The following is a 22,703-nucleotide window of genomic DNA, read 5'->3' as shown; positions in this document are numbered from 1 at the left end:
TGTTAAATGGATGTCTCAGCTCTACAAAGAGCAGAAATGTTTGCTAAATCAATCTGTGGCAATGTATACTGTATGCGTATCTGAAAGATGAGGAGCTGATTCAAGAGATGAAGAATATTGAGGTCATAAGGCTGCTCCCTCCAGGTCAAAAGAAATTTTGTGGTTTCTTCTTGTTCTGGCAGTTCGAAAAGTTTTTAAATCTTTATCAAATGAGTGCTCGTTATTGTTAGGTTTCTTTCTTTGCAATTTCCTATCCAATCCTCAAAATAACCCTATGAGAAAAATGAAAATTTTGTTTTCCAATGAGATACCTGAAGCTCTGTGATGTTCTATGTATAAATCACATGGCTGGAATTGAGTCCAGTTTCTAAACTGCAGCCTACCATACTATTTGTAAGGAGCAAAACTTATAACTCTCACTTTCATGAATATGAAAAACCAAAGGACTATTTTTGACTGAAAATCTGTTCTCTCCAGTTTTTAATTTAGTTTAGCTTATACTGAGAGATGAATATTGGATTTCTAAGTATAAGCAGTTCATTTCATTTAAGTCAATAAGCAACTACGGTGCCAAGATGCTTATAGTATCATATTTTAAAGATCTTTTATATTGCCAAAACCTCTTATGTTGGAGAGAAGTACTTTAAGGTAAACAATTGAAAAATAATTGAAGTTTCTATTAAACATAGAGCCCTATGTCTATGAGATAATATGGTGAGGTACAAATAAATACACTATAAATTAAAATCTACATTTGTGAATAAATGAAAAATTTACAAGTTTAATAATTAGACAAATAAGTTTAACACAAGTTTTTTCTTTAATTTTAATTTTTTAAGCACATTCTAGTCCAGGCTCCTAGTAACATAGTTTATTGCATTGACTGCATATAAGCAGTTGCTTTTTGCAAACCACTGACTGACAGGAACTATCAAGCAGTTCTAATTCAGAGGTCAGCCACTGCAAGGTGATTTATTAGCTCCTAATCATACAAATATGGCCAAAGCCACACTCTCTTGCTACAGATAATGGATATGGCAAACAACTTCTGCATGCACCATTGTAGCTGACCTTTGAAAGAAATTCACTATCCTTGTAGGGTAAGGCTCCTTGTTTCTTTCTTTCTGAACTGATGCTGACTTCTACCCTTCATTGAACAGCTCTGCTAAATACTGCCTTTATTCTGGCTGCTTTGAATTTAGTTGCAGGCATAAGAAAAAACCAGATGAGTCTTGCAAATTATTTAAGTGAGATGTAAAAATGTGACTCAGCCTGCAGGATTCACATGGGCTTTGCTCACAATTCTACTTAGCTCTCACTGACAATCATCTCTCTCATTGACTGGAGAAGGAGAAAATTCACAGTTTCTCTTTTAAAAGAATTTCAGACCCACTATGAGAAGGGCCCATGAGCCTACTGTATCGTCTTGTGTGTGAGCATTGGGATGCATCCATATATGCACATGGCAATAAAGAACAGGTACGAGGGGGCTCTATTCCCTGTCTAACTTGTCAGAAGGAAATGCTTCTTCATTACCCAAACTACTAACAACTCAAGAACTGTTACTACTTCTGCAGAGTATTCTCTCACTGGTTTCCTACACGGACAGCATCTACCCATTTGTATCTCCTTTTCTTTTCTCTGTTAATTTTCTTTAACTACAGTCACTTCCTTTGTTGGATATATTGATAGAATTATTGAGAAGAACTGAAAAGAAGTTACTGTTGTATCAGGGTTAAGAGAAATAACACACCTGTCTTTTCTCTAAAGAAGGACATCTGTTATATCACCCATTTGCTAGGTGATGGCTTAAATGTAAGGTTGTGGTCAGAAAACAATGTGACATGAGTCTTGTTGAGATGGCAATAGCCTCGATAGCAACATGCCATAGAAGGTCACATAAAAGCCTGAGCTCTGAGGTGATGTCATTCTTCTTTTCCCAGAAGCATTCTGAGTTATAATCTGAACTCTGTATAAAATAAAACAAGACAGCTACACATTTTCCACTTCTCTGAGGTCTGCTGTAAGCGTTTGCAGTCTGTATGCTGAGGGTGGTTGTATTTCTGGGACTTATTATTTGAAGGCAAAGTCTATCCAAATGTAATTATGCATTCTTTACTATAAAAGTACTAGGTGGAAATCAAAAGCCTTCACTTCTGCGTGGGGCAAGCCGACAGTCCTGTTTTCATGCAGAAGCCAAGGGAGTAAACACAGAAGTTTGCTTTCCTTAGGATTATCTTTGAGGTTTAATGAACCTTCACGAAATTTCAGGTACAGTCCCAATTCTCAGCTTTGCCCACACCTTTGTATTTTAATTACTCTGGAGCATTAGAGGGAGATTTTGTTAATCCTTAGCTATAACATGCTTGAGTGATTTGAATACTTCAGCCCTCAGGTCAGTAGCATTCAGATTCTATACTGAGGCTATATTAACTATGCAAGGGGCCAAATTAGGACCTGTGAGAATGGTTTTCAAAACTCAGTCTCAGCTAAAGGATGTATTTGTTGCTAACTCCAACCAACTTTTCAAAATCTCAACAAGCTCAAAGCCTCCTTTAACCTGAAACCAAATATTCTTGGAGAAGAAGTATCAGGATGTAATCATCCCAACTAGTAAATTTTGGGCTATTATTTGTTATTAAGTTTATTTGATTACAAATCTTAAAAAAAAAGTCAAATTTACTATAGAAGTGGCATTTATTTTATCTTTGGAAGGTCAAAGTTTGCATCATGAATCCAATTTAAGCCTATTTCCTGGGATTCTAACCTCTTGGATTGTTTTTGTGATCCTTTAGTCTGTCCCTAACATATTATTGCTTGGGTTTGAAAGACTATTCATCGTAGGGGTGAAGGTGAGAAGGATTAGAAAGCGAGCTTAGAAATTAATATTCAGCTTGTCCTCAAAGCAATCATATGCATGCTGTTCTCTACTACAATTAGCTTGGGACCCACTCTCCAATTCCAATGATTGTGCTAGGGCTATCACATTGTGGGGTCTCCTTCGAACATGGTTGTAAAGGTCAGTTTTTTATAAACACATGGGATTTTCTCACTATATTAGCTTTTTCTTAAAAATAAAGTCTATTATTTACCTTACTTACCAAATTTTATTTCAAATGATGTTTGACTATTAAAAAAAGACAAACTCAGAAGAGAAAAATGATATTGAGGAAAAACTGAGGAATTAAACTGTGGATTTTATTCAATATTAATGTGATGGTTCATTAATGGTAACAAATGTATCATACTAAGGCAGTGGTTCTCAAAGTGTGCACCCTAGAAGATTTCCAGGTGCGCCCTCTCGTATTCCAGAGAAATATGTGCCTGTTGGGGACCAAAAAACCAACAGGGTTTTTGGAGTTTAGATATTTTGGGGGGACAGAGGTGTGGGGAATTGGCTGTAAGCTGACAGTCTGCTCAACCCCCCACCTCACTTGCCTGATTAGGTTGCAAAAGGCTGTTAAGCTGTGGTGCTGGATTGTTTACACTACCCCCCACATTCCCCAGAAATACTGGAGGCAAGTTTCAAGATGATATGTATGGTGGGGGTTTTCTGCACTCAACACAACTAAGAGTAAAAAGAGAGGAATTCTTCAATGTATTGAAGAGGAAATGAGAGTGCCTTTCAAATATATGTCCAAACATTGAAGAAATCGCTAGGACACATCAGGCTCATGTTTCTCATAAACACAAAAATGAAAAAACTTAACATATTAGTGCTGGGACCTGCCAAATTTACTAAATCTTACTAAGAATGTATCTATATATATAAAAAGATAACATTTTGTCTCATTTTTTATTTTTAACCCTTTTTTTTTTACAAATTCTAAAAATCACAACTCAAAAAATGTAATATAAAAATGTTTTTTAATGTCAGAATAAATTTAATTTTGTCAATATTTATTTTGTTTACCATAAAAGCATGCTTGGACTTTATATTTTTTCTTTAATATTTGACTTATTATAACATATTTCTCAGAAATTTGTATATAATAGTGCACCTACAATTATTTGTAGGATTTTAAATGCACCCTGACTTCAAAAAGTTTGAGAGCCACTGTACTAAGGTGAGAGGTTAATGATTGAGGAAATTGACTGTTAAGTGTGTGGAAATTCTCTGTACTTACTGTAATAATTCTGTAAATATAAAAATATTCCAAAAGAAACAGATATTCAACAAGGACATACCTATCTGATGTTTCTTATTCTTCTCATTGACTGAGAAAAAAAGAAGAAATGAAGAACAAAAGAATAAAGAAGCTGACCTTTTCTAAGTATCTATTATGTTCAAGAATCTTATGTATCTACTCTTATTTAAGTCATATATATATATATATTTCTGAAGCTGGAAACGGGGAGAGACAGTCAGACAGACTCCCGCATGCGCCCGACCGGGATCCACCCGGCACGCCCACCAGGGGCGACGCTCTGCCCACCAGGTGGCGATGCTCTGCCCCTCCAGGGCGTTGCTCTGCCGAGACCAGAGCTACTCTAGCACCTGGGGCAGAGGCCAAGGAGCCATCCCCAGCGCCCGGGCCATCTTTGCTCCAATGGAGCCTTGGCTGCGGGAGGGGAAGAGAGAGACAGAGAGGAAGGGGGGGGGGTGGAGAAGCAAATGGGCACTTCTCCTATGTGCCCTGGCTGGGAATCGAACCCGGGTCCCCCGCACACCAGGCCGACGCTCTACCGCTGAGCCAACCGGCCAGGGCCAATTCTTATGATAGTCTCACAGCAGTAGTTTTATTTCAATCTTACAGAAAAAAAACTGTGCTTAGATAAGGGAAATAATTTGGCCAAGGGCAAACAGCTAATGTGTAGTACATGTTAGACTTTAAACCCATTTTTACATGGGCCTTAACTTCTCTCCATCATGTAATCATATTTCTTCTTTAAAAATAGCATAAGCTTTGGATTCTTGAAGAGCAGTTTCTAAAACAAAATCAAGTAAAAATTTCCAAAAACTGACCCTGACCACCTTGAACCAGGTCACACTGATGTGGGTATAAAATTTAGGGTACATGTTATCTTCAAAATCAGTCACATTATTTTATAATTTTAGTTATTGTTTCCTGATCTATCAGAAAGGTGATAGATCAGGGTGACAGACCTATCCCATGTGTGGGAACTGAGTTTTTGACTCCAGGCACGGTGGTTCTCTTGGGTCAAGCTCCTTTCTGAACTTGTCATGAGGCCGAAACATCCATTTGGTTGAAAGGCCTAAAGTGTGAGCATGAAATTGGCTCTAGAAAATGTATGGCCCAAATAAATGTTTCTGTGGTAATGGGAGATTCAGGACTTTTGTCAACATTATGGCTTATGCAGCTGCCAAGGTTACCATGGAGAAATAGAGGGACCTGTTGATGAGGCAGTAGATTTTCACACCTGTGGGGAGGCTGAGAGGCCCCATCCCTCCTTCTGCAGACCCTTACTCTCTCAGCTGCCTGCAGTGTTGGCTGCTGGTGGCACATGGAATGGGTCACCCTGGGAATTGTCTCTCCTCTGATGGAGGGACCTGCCCCATCCAACTGTTGTCCCCTTGCTTGGGGTTGTCTGCATCTAATAATTGGTAGATGTTGAGGTTACAGAGGCCTGGCTCCCTGCCTCAATATAAGGTATGTCTGAAGGACCTCCCCAACTTCAGAGCTCCCTCTGGGATCAGTTGAGGCCTCTCTCGCAACTGCTGCACGTCTCCAAGCTCACCTTTTGCTCAGTTCTGCTGCTCACACTCCCTTACAGGTGTTGGTCCTACAGTGTTGCTCAGAAAACCATCTATCTCTGTGCCCATCTCAGATCTGCTTTCCCAGGGAGAGCAATTTACGACAATATCTACATGTCACTGCTCTCTCTCCTTATGGGGAGAATCCAGTACTTTTAAATGCTCTCAGAAATGTAGAAATCACTTTTTTTTTAGAAACCCTTCTATGACTAGGTTAGTGCCCTCAGAGGAGTTCCTTTAGTCTTAGGTATGTGCCTCAGTATGGCATTTACTAGATTCTCCCATGTACAAGATGCACTAATTTTCAAAAAAATTGGGATCCAAAAACTGGGTGCATCCTATACAGATACAGTGGTTGGAGATTCTTTTTACTTGCATTTCCCGCTTTTTTGTGCTTGTTTTTAGACTTATTGTTGAAGACAGTGATTCATGATCAGACATAGATGAGGACAAGCTAGTGGATGGGAGTTTTGACAATGACAAGTAGTTGTCTGAATTTTATGATGAATAAAACTTGAGTTCAATAACTTTATGTAATACATCTTTTTTTTTTTCAAATATCAGGCCCCCAAATTAAGGTGCTTCTTATACATGGGAGCATCTTGTACATGGGGAAATACAGTATGTTACCACATTGTCATTGAATTGTACTTAAATATATCAACTTACTTAAGCACTTTTAAAGATCTATTATATATAATGGTGTTGCTCCAAAGTTAATTTGTTATATAACCAAAAACATTGATGGGGTTGTTCTGTATACTGTATTTCTTTTCTTTTTTTTTCTTAAAGTTCTTTTTTTTAAATAAATTTTTATTAATGTTAATGGGATGACATTAATAAATCAGGGTACATATATTCAAAGAAAATATGTCTAGGTTATCTTGTCATTAAATTATGTTGCATACCCCTCGCCCATAGTCAGATTGTCCTCCGTCACCCTCTATCTAGTTCTCTGTGCCCCTCCCCCTCCCCCTAACTCTCTCCCTCCCTCCCTCCTATGTCCTCCCTCCCCCCATCCCTGGTAACCACCACACTCTTGTCCATGTCTCTTAGTCTCGTTTTTATGTTCCACCAATGTATGGAATCATGTAGTTCTTGTTTTTTTCTGATTTACTTATTTCACTCTGTATAATGTTATCAAGATCCCACCGTTTTGCTGTAAATGATCTGATGTCATCATTTCTTATGGCTGAGTAGTATTCCATAGTGTATATGTGCCACATCTTCTTTATCCAGTCTTCTATTGAAGGGCTTTTTGGTTGTTTCCATGTCTTGGCCACTGTGAACAGTGCTGCAATGAACATGGGGCTACATGTGTCTTTACGTATCAATGTTTCTGAGGTTTTGGGGTATATACCCAGTAGAGGGATTGCTGGGTCATAAGGTAGTTCTATTTGCAGTTTTTTGAGGAACCACCATACTTTCCTCCATAATGGTTGTACTACTTTACAGTCCCACCAACAGTGGATGAGAGTTCCCTTTTCTCCGCAGCCTCTCCAACATTTGCTATTACCCGTCTTGTTGATAATAGCTAATCTAACAGAGGTGAGGTGGTATCACATTGTAGTTTTGATTTGCATCTCTCTAATAACTAATGAAGCTGAGCATCTTTTCATATATCTGTTGGCCATTTGTATTTCTTCCTGGGAGAAGTGTCTGTTCATATCCTCTTCCCATTTTTTTATTGGATTGTTTGTTTGTTGTTGAGTTTTATGAGTTCTTTATAAATTTTGGATATTAGGCCCTTATCTGAGCTGTTGTTTGAAAATATCATTTCCCATTTAGTTGGCTGTCTGTTTATTTTGATATCAGTTTCTCTTGCTGAGCAAAACCTTTTTGTTCTGATGTAGTCCCATTCTTTTATCTTTGCCTTCACTTCTCTTGCCATTGGAGTCAAGTTCATAAAATGTTCTTTAAAACCCAGGTCCATGAGTTTAGTACCTATGTCTTCTTCTATGTACTTTATTGTTTCAGGTCTTATATTTAGGTCTTTGATCCATTTTGAATTAATTTTAGTACACGGGACAGGCTGTAGTCGAGTTTCATTCTTTTGCATGTGGCTTTCCAGTTTTCCCAACACCATTTGTTGAAGAGGCTTTCTTTTCTCCATTGTGTGTTGTTGGCCCCTTTATCAAAGATTATTTGACCATATATATGTGGTTTTATTTCTGGGCTTTCTATTCTGTTCCATTGGTCTGAGTGTCTATTTTTCTGTCAATACCATGCTGTTTTGATTATCGTGGCTCTATAATATAGTTTAAAGTCAGGTATTGTAATGCCCCCAGCTTCATTCTTTTTTCTTAGGATTGCTTTGGCTATTCGGGGTTTTTTATAGTTCCATATAAATCTGATGATTTTTTGTTCCATTTCTTTAAAAAATGTCATAGCAATTTTGATGGGAATTGCATTAAATTTGTATATTGCTTTGGGTAATATGGCCATTTTAATTATATTTATTCTTCCTATCCAAGAACAAGGAATGTTTTTCCATCTCATTGTGTCTTTTTCTATTTCTCTTAATAATGCCTTGTAGTTTTTGTTATATAGGTCCTTTACATTCTTTGTTATGTTTATTCCTAGGTATTTTATTTTTTTTGTTGCAATAGTGAAGGGGATTATTTTTTTGAGTTCGTTTTCTAATATTTCATTGTTGGCATATAGAAAGGCTATGGACTTTTGTATGTTAATTTTGTATCCTGCGACCTTACTGTATTGGTTTATTGTTTCTAATAATCTTTTTGTGGAGTCCTTAGGGTTTTCGATGTATAGGATCATATCATCAGCAAAAAGTGATACCTTTACTTCTTCTTTTCCGATATGGATGCCTTTTATTTCTTTGTCTTGTCTGATTGCTCTGGCCAGAACTTCTAGCACCACATTAAATAAGAGTGGAGAGAGTGGACAACCCTGTCTTGTTCCTGATTTAAGGTGGAAAGTCCTCAGTTTTATGTCATTTAATATGATGTTGGCTGATGGTTTATCATATATGGCCTTTATCATGTTGAGATATTTTCCTTCTATACCCATTTTGTTGAGAGTCTTAAACATAAAATTGTGTTGTATTTTATCAAAAGCCTTTTCTGCATCTATTGATAAGATCATGTGGTTTTTGTTCTTTGTTTTGTTGATATGGTGTATTACGTTAACCGTTTTATGTATGTTGAACCATCCTTGAGATTCTGGGATGAATCCCACTTGATCATGATGTATTATTTTTTTAATATGTTGTTGTATTCGGTTTGCCAGTATTTTGTTTAGTATTTTAGCATCTGTATTCATTAGAGATATTGGTCTGTAGTTTTCTTTCTTTGTGCCATCCTTGCCAGGTTTTGGTATGAGGGTTATGTTGGCCTCATAAAATGTGTTTGGAAGTATTGCTTCTTCTTCAATTTTTTGGAAGACTTAGAGTAGAATAGGAACCAAGTCTTTTTTGAATGTTTGATAGAATTCACTAGTATAACCGTCTGGGCCTGGACTTTTATTTTTGGGGAGATTTTTAATAGTTTTTTCTATTTCCTCCCTGCTGATTGGTCTGTTTAGGCTTTCTGCTTCTTCATGACTCAGTCTAGGAAGGTTGTATTGTTCTAGGAATTTATCCATTTCTTCTAGATTGTTGTATTTGGTGGCATATAGTTTTTCATAGTATTCTACAATAATTCTTTGTATATCTATGATGTCTGTGGTGATCTCTCCTTTTTCATTTTGGATTTTATTTATTTGAGTCCTGTGCCTTTTTTCCTTGGTGAGTCTTGCCAAGGGTTTGTCAATTTTGTTGATCTTTTCAAAGAACCAGCTCCTTGTTTTATTGATTTTTTCTATAGTTTTTCTGTTCTCTATTTCATTTATTTCTGCTCTGATTTTTATTATCTCCTTTCTTCGGCTGGTTTTGGGTTGTCTTTGTTCTTCTTTTTCTAGTTCCTTAAGGTGTGACGTTAAGTGGTTTACTTCGGCTCTCTCTTGTTTGTTCATATAGGCCTGAAGTGATATGAACTTTCCTCTTATTACTGCTTTTGCTGCATCCCAGAGATTCTGATATGTTGTATTTTCATTTTCATTTGTCTGTATATATCTTTTGATCTCTGCGCTTATTTCTTCTTTGACCCATTCATTTTTTAGAAATATGTTGTTTAGTTTCCACATTTTTGTGGGTTTTTCCCCCTCTTTTTTGCAGTTGAATTCTAGTTTCAAGGCTTTATGATCAGAGAATATGCTTGGTACAATTTCAATTTTTCTAAATTTGCTGATATTGTCTTTGTGGCCCAACATATGGTCAATTCTTGAGAATGTTCCATGTACACTAGAGAAAAATGTATACTCTGTCGCTTTGGGATGAAGTGTCGTATAGATGTTTATCATATCCAGGTGTTCTAGTATTTCGTTTAAGGCCACTATATCTTTATTAATTCTCTGTTTGGATGACTGATCTAGAGCCGTCATCGGTGTATTGAGGTCTTCAAGTATGATTGTATTTTTGTTAGTTTTTGTTTTAAGGTCAATAAGTAGCTGTCTTATATATTTTGGTGCTCCTTGGTTTGGTGCATTTATATTAAGGATTGTGAGGTCTTCTTGATTCAACTTCCCCTTAATCATTATGAAATGACCATTTTTGTCTCTGAGTACTTCTTCTGTCTTGTAGTCAGCATTATTAGATATGAGTATTGCTACGCCTGCTTTTTTTTGGTTGTTGTTTGCTTGGAGTATTGTTTTCCAGCCTTTCACTTTGAATTTGTTTTTATCCTTGTTGCTTAGATGTGTTTCTTGTAGGCAGCATATAGTTGGATTTTCTTTTTTAATCCATTCTGCTACTCTGTGTCTTTTTATTGGTAAGTTTAATCCATTTACATTTAGTGTAATTATTGACACTTGTGGGTTCCCTATTGCCATTTTATAAATTGCTTTCTGTTAGTTTTGTATCTTGATTCTTCTCTTTTGTTTTTCTATCATTTGTTTTTGTTTGTTTGTATTTCATTCTTTCTTCCTCTGTTGCTACTTTTTTTAAGTCAAGTGTGTTTGTGGTGGTTTTTTCAAGGGTGGTTACCATTAAGTAATGAAAAGGGTACGTACCATATTCATTGTAGTACCGTATCTTATGAGTATTTCTGCACTTCATCGTCCTTTGCTACTGTTAATCTCCATCCTCTCCCTCCCTTTTTTTCTTTTGTTGTCACAGTTTAAGTTTGGTTTTATTGTGTTCTTGGTGGAGCTGTTACTTGTGGTTTTGTTTTCTTTTTTTCTTTGAATCTGGTTGGAAAACCCCCTTTAGTATTTCCTGGAGTGGGGGCTTTCTGCTGATAAATTCTCTCATCTTTTCTGTATTTGTGAATGTTTTTATATCTCCTTTGTACTTGAAGGATAGCTTTGATGGGTATAGTATTCTTGGCTGAAAGTTCCTCTCTTTCAGGGCTTTAAATATTAGGGTCCACTCTCTTCTAGCTTGTAGAGTTTCTGCTGAGAAATCTGATGATAATCTAATAGGCCTTCCTTTATATGTTGTACTCTTCTTTTCTCTGGCTACCTTGAGAATTTTTTCTTTGTCGTTGGTTTGTGTCATCTTCATTATGATGTGCCTTGGAGTGGGTTTGTTGGGGTTAAGAAAACTCGGTGTTCTGTTTGCTTCTTGAATTTGAGGCTTTAGTTCTTTCCACAGGCTTGGGAAGTTCTCGTCTATTATTTGTTTGAGTATATTCTCCATTCCATTTTCTTTCTCTTCTCCCTCTGATATACCTATTATTCTTATGTTGTTCTCTCTGATGGAGTCAGACAATTCCTGTAGGGATTTCTCGTTTTTTTATTATTTTTGAGTCTCTTTCTTCTTCTCTCTGTTGTGCCTCAAGTTGCTTGTCTTCTATTTCACTAATCCTATCTTCTATCTGGGCTGTTCTGTTAGCTAAGCTTGTTACCTCGTTTTTCAGCTGGTAAATTGAGTTTTTTATTTGTTTGATTTGTTTTTATAGTTTCAATTTCCTTGGTAATATATTCTTTGTGTTCGTTGAGTTGTTTTTTGATCTCCCTAAATTGCCTTTCTGTGTTTTCTTGTATATCTCTGAGTATTTTTAAGATTTCTATTTTAAATTCTCTGTCATTTAGCTCCAAGGCTTCCAATATGTTAAATCTTTTCTCCATAGATTTTTCCACATCTATTTGTGTTACCTCTCTATCTTTTGTATCCATAATATTCGATTTCCTCTTTCTTATTGGCATCTGAGGGTGGTCTTGTTGATAGCACTAATTCGAATTAATAAAGAGTAAAAAGTAAAAAAAAAAAAAGGTAAAACACCCCACAAAAAAAAAACCATAATAATTTATTATTTCCCCCTTTTTTCTTTCTTCTCTCTCCCTCCTCTCCCCTCCTTAGGGAAATATCGTGATGACCTGTGAATTATATTATGCTAAATGGAACAAAAACTGCCTGTAACGGAGGGCCTGATTTTGGGTGAAGAGTTCAAGGGGCAAAAAAAGGGAGTAGGGACCTACTAAATGCAAAAAAAAAAAAAAAAAGGAGAAAATCTTAGACAAGCATAAGATGATTTGCTTTTAAGTGATGGTCGACTAAGAGATATAATGAGAGGGATAAGAGGGAACCAGAAAAAAGGGGGAAAAAAAGAATAATAAAGAAGAAAAAAAATAAAAATAAGAAGTAAAAATCTGTTGTAATAAGTGGAGCGAAGACTAAATACAATGGAGACCTTGGGTTGGGAGGAATGCTAGTGAGTTAAAAAGCAACGTAAAAAGTACCCAAAATGCCACAAAAATAAACAAAGAAACGAAAAAAACCAAAAACAAAAGCAGAAAAAAAAACACCCCAAAATAACTTGAGTCCCAAATTAAATAATTTGTTCGTGATTGAGGATTAAATGGGAGGAAAAGTAAAAGGAGAAAAGAAGAAATGAATAGAAAGGAAAAAATAAGAAAAAGAGAAAAACGAAGGAAGAAAAAAAGGAAGAGAAAAAAACAAAATAAAGCAAAACAAAAAAAAAACAAAAGGGGAGAGAGTGAGAGTTAAGTGTTTTGGAGTGTAACCTTAAAGGGGAGTGAGGATGAAGAAAAGAAATAAAATGTAACACTCATGGGTAGTGTAGTTCAAGAAAAGGGAAGCATAAGATGGGCAGAGAATATACGGACCGAGGTGGAGGAAATAGAAATAATAATAATAAAGGCAATAAGGTAGAAGAAACAAACAACAACAATGAAAAATTAGTGGAACAAGTTATAAAGTCTGTGGATTTTTCTTGATTTTGAGAGGTTAACTTCTTCCTTTTTCTTTTCTCTCCCTCTTCCTGGTCAGTGACTCTGTACCTCAGGCTCTGTCCCTGTGTCACACTTAGGTAGGGATTTGCAGTTGATTGGATTCTATGGCAGTGTCACATAATTGGCTTTAGTCTTGCTGGTAGTCAAGGCTTTTTGGCGTTTGCAGGGTCCAACAATGAGAGAGTTTGCTTTCCTGGAGTCTCTCTCCTAGTCTCCCCTTCCTGAATTAGCAGCCTGGTGATCCAGCTATAAGGCTGCTACTGCTTCTGCCTGGGGAGTAAGAGGCTCAAAGAGCTAGGAAATCCCCACTCTATCCCCACTCAGTGCAAGGCTTTGGGAAAGGCTCTGGCAGTCAGAGCCTCCAGCATAATCAGGCGGGGCTGGGAGTCAGTTGTTGTCAAGGTGACTGTTCAGTGCCTAGCATTCAGTTGGACCACTCAACCCAGGCTTTCCACACTTTGTAGCCTGTTTTGGCTGGGAAGAAGAGGCACTAGTCGCTGCTTGCGACTGGTGTAGTATAGATCTTATTATCTGCCAAGTCCCTCCTGTTAGCGTTTATTCCTGAATATGGAGGCTCTATCAATCAGAAGTTGCCCCCACCCCTTTAGCGAGAGGCACTAAAAAATATCACGCCTCTTGTCTTGGATCGCTGAACTGAGAGAGACCTTATCAATTAGAGCCCCGTGGGTGTGCAGATTTCATGGGTTAAGCTAATTTCAGTGATTGGGTCCGCAGCTGTGCTCCCGAAGGTATTTCAGGCTGCCTGCGCGCCCCTCCCCCAATGCTTGTTAGCTTGAATGGCTGGGTGATGTGCCCCGCCCACGGAGAGAATCTCCCAAGTAGGGAAGACTGCCCTGGCGCCTCTCCTGCTCGCCCTGCCGCTGGCGGCTGGGGCGCACCAGGCGCGTGGGATAATGGGGCACCCTGGGTGTGCGGGCCAGTGGGGCGCTCTGGGCTCATGGGACGCCCAGGGCACACGCGCGAATGGGGTGCTCCGGGCACCGGTGGCTGGGGACTCTCACTTGCAGTGCACGGGCTGCTGGGGACGCTGGCGGTGCTCGCTCTGCAACCGGACCACGGCACCGGGCGCGCGCTGGCGACTGCTCACCGCTCCCGAGTGTGGGCCGACTCACCACAGGCGCACTCCCTCTGCAGCTTGAATGAACGTCCCTCGGTAGTTAGCTTCCTCCACACCCTCGTCTCTCAGATTCAAGTGATAACAGTCCTTTCGCTTTCAGTTTGTGTGGAACTCCGGAATGCTCCGAGGATAAATTTTTCTGTTTCTAGTTGATAAATTTGTTGAGATTTTGGGGAGATCTGTCAGACGCGCTGCTCACGGCGCCATTTCCGTGATGTCACCTGTATTTCTTGTTTTTCAGTATCAACTGATTAAAAAAATTGGGCAAAGAATGGAAAGGGATGAAATCCTAAAGAACAAAATCCAAAAAGAATTCATGAAAACAGAGATTTGCCTATAAATACATTTTTCTCTATATCATATTTGATTCTGAAATTAGAAGCATACATATACACTATAGGATACTGATTCAAAAATTATGATGTTTCCTTCCACCCAAGAGATGACTACTTAGAACTGGAGGAAATCTTACTGCACTCACAAATAATGTGACTTTCTTTTACAGATCATGGAACTGTCTGTCACACATCATTTATCACTCATAATAGACATGGCATCTCCTCAGACTCCTCCAACTCATAGTGCCATTCCTTTCTGTTGCTCTGTCACCTGTTCCATTTGTGCCACCTGTTAAGAGTTAATCATGCATGGGCCTTGAGTACCTTAGCACAGTGGTCCCCAACCTTTTTTGGGCCACGGACTGGTTTAATGTCAGAAAATATTTTCACGGACCAGCCTTAAGGGTGGGACGGATAAATGTATCACGTGACCAAGACAAGCGTCAAGAGTGAGTGTTAGATGGATGTAACAGAGGGAATCTGGTCATTTTTAAAAAAATAAAACATTGTTCAGACTTAAATATAAATAAAATGGAAATAATGTAAGTTATTTATTCTTTCTCTGAGGACTGGTACCAAATGGCCCATGGACCGGTAACTGTCTGTGGCCTGGGGGTTGGGGACCACTGCCTTAGCAGACAGGACACTGGGGAGTCTCTGGCCAAAATCACCTTGAACAAAGGACCAACTCAAGCTAGAACTGAGAGACTCCCAAACCCAGCAAGACCTGAGTGAGGATGTGGACTTCACAGGCTACCAGGGCCATCATTTCTGAGCTCTCCAGTTGCTCCTTACATGGTCAATGGATTTGGGGTCAATCCTTTATATTAGTATTGTTTTTCTCTCCTGAGGCTTGTGATAGCAGTTTTATCTTGTTTCTTCTGCCTGAGACCACTCTCTTATTCCACGTTTATTGTCCCAGTTTTGTGTTCTGCTTTGCTTAATGATCCATATTTTGTTGTGATTTTTTTTCTTTGTTAAGACAATTTTTATTGATTCTTTTTGGTGGCATTAGTGAATAAAATTATATAAGGTTTCAGGTATACAATTTTATAATATATCATCTTTATACTGTATTTTATATTTGCCACCCCAAATCGTCTCCTTTTGTCACTATTTATCCCCCTTTTACTCTCTTCTACCTTTCTCCACCACTCTTTCCCTCTGATAATCACCATATTGAGGTCTGTGTCTGAGTTCTTATTTCTTTGTTTTTTTGGCTTAATCCCTTCAACCTTTTCACCCAACCCCCTAACCCTACTCTCCTCTGACAGATGTCAGTCTGTTTTCTGTATCTATGAGTCTATTTCTATCTTGTTCATTTGATTCCACATGGAAGTGAAATTATATGGAATTTGTCTTTCTCTGATTGGCTTATTCCACTCAACATAATGCTCTCCAGGTCCATCCATGCTATCACAAAAGGTAAGATTTTTTTTTTCTATAATCAAGTAGTATTCCATTGTGTAAATGTACCACAGCTTTTTATCCACTCATCTATTGATGGATACTTGAGCTGCTTTCAAATCTTGGCTATTATAAATAATGCTGCAATAAACATAGGGGTACATATATTCTTTGGAATTAGTGTTTTGGGTTCTTAAGATCTATTTCCAGAAGTGGGATCACTGGGCCATGAGGCAGATCCATTTTTAATTTTTGAAGTAACTCCCATTCTGCTTTCCACTATGCCTGTTCTATGAGAAATGCCTGAGATTTTACTGCCTCCGTTTTCTCCTAGGAGTTTTATGGTTTTGAGTCTAACATTTAAGTTTTTAATCCATTTTGAGTTTATTCTTATGTATGTCATTAAGAATGTGGTCTAGTTTCTTTCTTTTTTGGGGGGCATGTATCTGTTTAATTTTCCCAACACCATTTGTTGAATAGACAATCTTTACTCCATTGTGTATTTTTGCCTCCTTTGTCAAATATTGATTGATTATAAAGGTATGGGTATATTTCTGGGCTCTCAATTCTGTTTCATTGATATATCTGTTTTTATGTCAATATTATGCTGTTTTATTTAATTGAAATTTTATTTTTTATATTACATCATGCATTCAATATTATTTTATATTAGTTTCAGGCATACATCATATACTTTACAAAGCATTTCCCCAATATTTCCAGTGTCCACCTGTCACCATATATAGTCATTACAGTACTATTATCTGTATTTCCTATGCTGTACTCTACATTCCCATGATGATTTAAAATTTTTTCTTATTGAATTATTGGGATGCCATTGGTTAATGAAATCATACAGGTTTCAGGTATACAATTCTATAATGCATCATCTGTATGTTGCAATCTGTGTTCACCACTCCAAGTCAAGTCTTCCTCTGTCACCACTTGTCTCCCTTTAGCCCTCTTCCACCTCCTACCCCCTTTTTCCTTTCTGCTCTAGCCCTTTTAATGATTTTGAAAATAGTACTTAATTTCTTATTAAATCCCCTTCTTATTGAAATACTTAGTCTTTTCTGTTTCTTGCTTTGAACTTACATAATTACTCAACATTGCTTGGTGCCGCAGTAAAAATATTTTATTCCTGTCTGAATTATTATTATTATTATTATTATTATTAATTTTGTGACAGAGACAGAGGGATAGATAGGAACAGACAGGAAGAGAGAGAAATGAGAAGCATCAATTCTTTGTTGTGGCATTTTAGTTGTTCATTGATTGCTTTCTCATATGTGCCTTGACCGGAGGGGTTGAGGGGGTGGGGAGAAGAGAGCTACAGCAGACTGAGTGAGCCCTTGCTCAAGCCAGTGACCTTGGGCTCAAGCTGGTGAGCCTTGCTCAAACCAGCTGAACCTGTGCTCAAGCTGGCAGCCTTGAGGTTTCTAACCTGGGTCCTACATGTCCAAGTCCGATGCTCTATTCACTGCGCCACCACCTGGTCAGGCTGAATTATTTTTTAAAAAGGTTTAAAATTATAGCTTTATTTACTTCTGTGTTCCTAATTTCTGATGGACCAGGAAAACTTTAAAAATACCAAGGATTCACCCACATTTCTTCAGCCACTTTAAGGATGGCAGAATGAGAATCTGGATTTTTTTTTTTTTCTTTTTTTTTTTCTTTTTTCTGAAGCTGGAAACAGGGAGAGACAGTCAGACAGACTCCCGCATGTGCCTGACCGGGATCCACCCGGCACGCCCACCAGGGGCGGTGCTCTGCCCCCCAGGGGGCGATGCTCTGCCCATCCTGGGCGTCGCCATATTGCGACCAGAGCCACTCTAGCGCCTGAGGCAGAGGCCACAGAGCCATGCCCAGCGCCCGGGCCATCTTTGCTCCAATGGAGCCTTGGCTGCGGGAGGGGAAGAGAGAGACAGAGAGGAAAGCGCGGCGGAGGGGTGGAGAAGCAAATGGGCGCTTCTCCTATGTGTCCTGGCCGGGAATCGAACCCGGGTCCTCCGCACGCTAGGCCGACGCTCTACCACTGAGCCAACCGGCCAGGGCCGAGAATCTGGATTTTTTAAAACAAGTAGAAATATATTCAGTTGCTCAGTAACAAAGAATAGGGTATTAAAGATAGAAGTTTGAGTTTTAAAAAACATGAATATTTATTGGTAGGTAAATTTTAAATTCCTTTCTAAGAGAATCTGAAATTATTTACTCAGCAGCCCAGTTTAACAGTCAACAATTTATTTCATTGGTTACTAGGTTTACTTATCTCTACTAAATCTTACATGAGTGCTTTTGATCATGTGGTGCAAATCTACATTCTGAGGTTAAATATTGTGGACTATTTTATTTTCTGAATATGATTTTAGGGAAATTATATCTTTTACATATAGTGGACTTATCATGGAAAGAGCTCAAAGTACATGGGAAAATGATGTAATTGGTCAGGCATGAAACATAAATCATTTGGTTCTCCCCAAACGGTATTTCTGGTTGTGAAGGTAGGACAGCATCCCAATTGTCATGATTTCAGTCCATGCAGTTCACTGTGCTCTTTTGCCCTTGGTCCTTTGGGTCTGTGATGAACTGAATCCTTAAATTTGTGCTTTCTCCCATTCTTTCTCATGCATGTCTTCCCTGGGGGTCTGTAAATGAGAACTACATCCACTGGCTTAGCAACCTCAGCTCTTGTCAGTATAATGATGGCCACTAGCATTAAGAAGGCACTTTACTATTTGCAAACATCTTTCACAAAATTTAATTATTTGACCCTCTCTGAACAGTAAGTAAGGCAGACAGGCATTATATTATCCTCATCATACAGTCAAGGAGAGAAATAATCCGAGACAGACACAAATATTTTTAAATAAAGGATGAAATCAAATTTAGATTCCTTTTTAAAAAGCTCTTTCTGTATTTGTTAGTTGTTTCCTTTAAACAAAATTTGCTAGAAGCTTGAACTGTTGTGTTCAAAAATTGAAAGTCAATAGTATTAAAATGCCCAAACCTCAAGCTAGTCTGTGGTAATGAATGATATGATAAATAATAGTCTTTCATTAACTGATGTTTGCAAATTAGCATGATTTATAAGCAGGAGCTGAGGTGAGAAAGACACTTCTCAGGAGAACTGGAGAGCTTTTTGCCAATTTTAGCAATCTAGATTTTGATCTGAAGGCAAGAGATTATCCCAGTCTCTAGTTTTCTGAACTAATCTGGTAAACTGAATGATTCAAAGGCAAATAGCTTGTGCCTTATTCATTTGTAAACCAAGTTTCTTAAACAGCAGAGAACGTGATCAATGTCACTAAACTCTGCTAGTGGTTGTTATCCCAGAATTCCTCTAAATTAATTCATTATCTTTTGAGGTATTGTATAGAATGCTTAACCTCAAATGCTAATGTGTTTCTCCAGCCCTTCATTTGATATTCTCTCCTTGTAGAAAAGCAATCAATTTTTCTTGGCAAGATGGCTCTTTAAAATGCTTGCTGTTTATTGTGTCTGCTCTCATTATTCTCTCTCCTTACACATTTAATTCATTCATATACCTTATTTTCCTGTTAGATGATATGAGTAAATCACAGAGTACAGATAGAATATGAGTAGAACATTACCCCCCTCATTTCTAAAATATACTCTCTAACCAGAATATTTAAAATATTAAATTGAGAGGAATAGATTGAACAGCGAGCCACTTCCCATGGCTTTGAGTGGGAGGATTCACCTTTCCCCTCTGTACCTGTGGAATGAGTGTTCACTTTGGAGTATAACAGCACAGGAAAGAGTAGGGTGCTGACTGCATTGGCTCTTCCAATGAACTAGAATGGTTGATAACTAGCTTACAATTCTGTGAGAATTTTTGAGGCACAAGGCTCTATCACTTTCCTGTTAGCTATCCATTTTCATGTGCCCTTTTCAAAGCAAAAAAAATATACCTTCTGTTTTTAAGAGGTTCACTCAAAATAGAATTCCTTTTTAGTACCTAAGATATGAGTATTAAAAAGATTTCCTACTACCCGAATCCTCCCGAAGTCCAAGAGGAACTGACTCGGTGGTAAAGACAGCAACTATTTGCTTCTCCCTCTCCTGGGAAATTCCCAGAGAATTCTTTCCTCAGAAATAAGCTTGGATCATGTGTATTCCTCGTTACTAATGCTCACTAAGAGAAGGCAACACTAGAGCAAGCAGCTATTAGCAATGGATTCAGGTTGTGAGTGGTTTGCAGATGTTGAGAGCACAATATTTCAAAATGAGACTGAATGGAAAAGCCAAATTCAAATTGATAAAGGGGCTGTACATGTGCTTCATTTAACTTCAGACAGATTTTTGACTACTTGTGTCATATGCAAATGTGTACAACAATGCTTGAAATTGGATTTCCATTTTACTTAATTAGATTAGTGCAAGACCTGCATAATAATCAGCAGTTAGTCGCCTTGTTCCTACGGGGGTTCGGAATTCAAAACGATGCTGGTTTTGAAGTTTGGTCTGTTCTGTGGAAATGAGGTCAGTTGGGTGATTTTTAAATGTAAGTATGGTTGGTTTTACTGGTGTTTGTCTGGTTCAACTACTGTAAAAAACCTCAATTTTCTTTAACTCAGGTAGGTAGACATAAAAATAGAATGTTTTAAAATTTTTGAAGAAGTAATTAAGATATTTTTAATTAAAGACTATGTGCCCTAACAAAAATAAGTTCAAGTACTATTTTTCCCCCACAAGTTTTAATGAAAGTAGGTAATGAAACCTCACTGCATGTTTTCTCTCCAACAAGCATAATAGGAATTTGAAATCCATTATAATTACAATTAGAGTGATTTCTCTCCAGGTTTTAGATTTCTACAGTGAGTGGCTTGCAAAGAGAACAGCTTTACATAATTACAAAAGACAAGGAAGATTGGTTTAAAAAAAACCAATGGTGGAACAGCCGATTACACATAAAATTGTGGGCAAGAAGACAATGACAATATTGAGAGAGAGAGAGGGAGCTCAAGAGAGTGATACTAAGAACTCATTCAGAAATCAAGAAAACTGAAATTGCATTTATCCAAGCAGAGAGCAGCTCTGCAGTGTCTATTAAGCAAAAGGAAGGCAGATGTTCCATCTTGTCCCTGTTGGGAAGGTTTTCATTTATAGCTGAATGATGTTTTTAAATAAGACTTTCCTAAGTAGTGCTTTGTAGAAAGAACTCGAATTTCATGACAGACCAGAGGAGAGTTAGGCCGCTCTGGTAGCTCTCAGATGTGCAGTTCAGACTTTGACTTAAAAGGAACATGAAGGAATAGAAAAAGTTAAAAACAGAGTTAAGGACCCGGTGCCTGCTTTTGCCATTCAGTAGGCTATCTGCCCTTTTGTACATCAGTTTCTTCGTTTACTGAGCAGGATTCTAATAACATGCTGGGACTCTGTGGAATTGGTTGGAACACCTCTTAACTTCCCTAGTTTTATCTGTAAAGTGAGAATATCTTATGACTTAAGTAAGAGAACTTCATTTTTCTTGTACGCTAATTCTCAATTACCTTCTTTTTTCTCACATTCAGTGGCCCTGCTTTTGACTTTCATGTTTTATGGAGTATTTATCAAGATTAAATGAGACCATGTACAGGTATTTTAAAGGGCAACCTAAAAATCAAAGTGGGATTCTTACTGTTAATTCAACATCGGATTTTAAAACAAGTTACAAAATGTCTGTAAATCATATATCCAAGCTGGGGTAGGATCCCTGGGGAACACTTCTTAGTGTCAAATTAGGAAGCAGTGGAGATGGAATTTAAACCCTGGTCAGTATGGTCAGGATACATGCTCCCGACGCTTGTCTACACTGGTAGATGACTGGTAGATAGATGACTATTGTTAAAAGATAAACTCTGGTGGAAGTTTTGAGATCTTGCTACCCAGATTGTTGTCAATTGGGCTCAAATAAATTCTTATAAAAATCCAAAAAAGAGATAAACTCAGGCATACTAAAAATGGTAAGAGTTTATTTGATCAAAACATGGATTGGGCAGCATTCAATCTAGCAGGTAGAGAAGAGCTGTGAGAAACTTTATAAAATAATTTTTCTCCCCCCAGCATATTATTATTTATTTAAAAATTTAAATTATAATTGATAACAATATTATATTAGTTTCAGGTATACAACATAGTGATTAGACATTTATATAACTTCCAAAGTGATCACTCTGATAAGTCTAGTAGTACCCATTGATAGACAAATGGATAAAGAAGATATGATATATACATATCATGGAATATTATTCACCCATAAAAAATAATGAAATCGGCCCTGGCCGGTTGGCTCAGCGGTAGAGCATCGGCCTGGTGTGCGAGGGACCCGGGTTGGATTCCTGGCCAGGGCACATAGGAGAAGCGCCCTTTTGCTTCTCCACCCCCCCTTCCTTCCTCTCTGTCTCTCTCTTCCCCTCCCGCAGCCAAGGCTCCATTGGAGCAAAGATGGCCCGGGCGCTGGGGATGGCTCCTTGGCCTCTGCCCCAGGCGCTAGAGTGGCTCTGGTCACAGCAGAGCGACGCCCCGGAGGGGCAGAGCATCGCCCCCTGGTGGGCAGAGCTTCGCCCCTGGTGGGCGTGCTGGGTGGATCCCGGTCGGGCGCATGCGGGAGTCTGTCTGACTGTATTTCCCCATTTCCAGCTTCAGAAAAATACAAAAAAACACAACAAACAAACCCCCCCCCCCCCACACACAAAATGAAATCTTGTCATTTACAACAGCATGGATGGGTCTAGAGCAGGGGTCTCAAACTCAACTCAGCATGTGGGCCACAGAGCAAGATCACAGCCATTCGGTGGGCCGCACTAGGTCTACAAAAGGCAACTGTTACGCAACACTTTTCTCACTGCAG

This window comes from Saccopteryx bilineata, chromosome 3, assembly GCF_036850765.1.
Source record: "Saccopteryx bilineata isolate mSacBil1 chromosome 3, mSacBil1_pri_phased_curated, whole genome shotgun sequence".
NCBI classification, from domain to species: domain Eukaryota; kingdom Metazoa; phylum Chordata; class Mammalia; order Chiroptera; family Emballonuridae; genus Saccopteryx; species Saccopteryx bilineata.
This window is presented reverse-complemented; position numbering follows the sequence as displayed.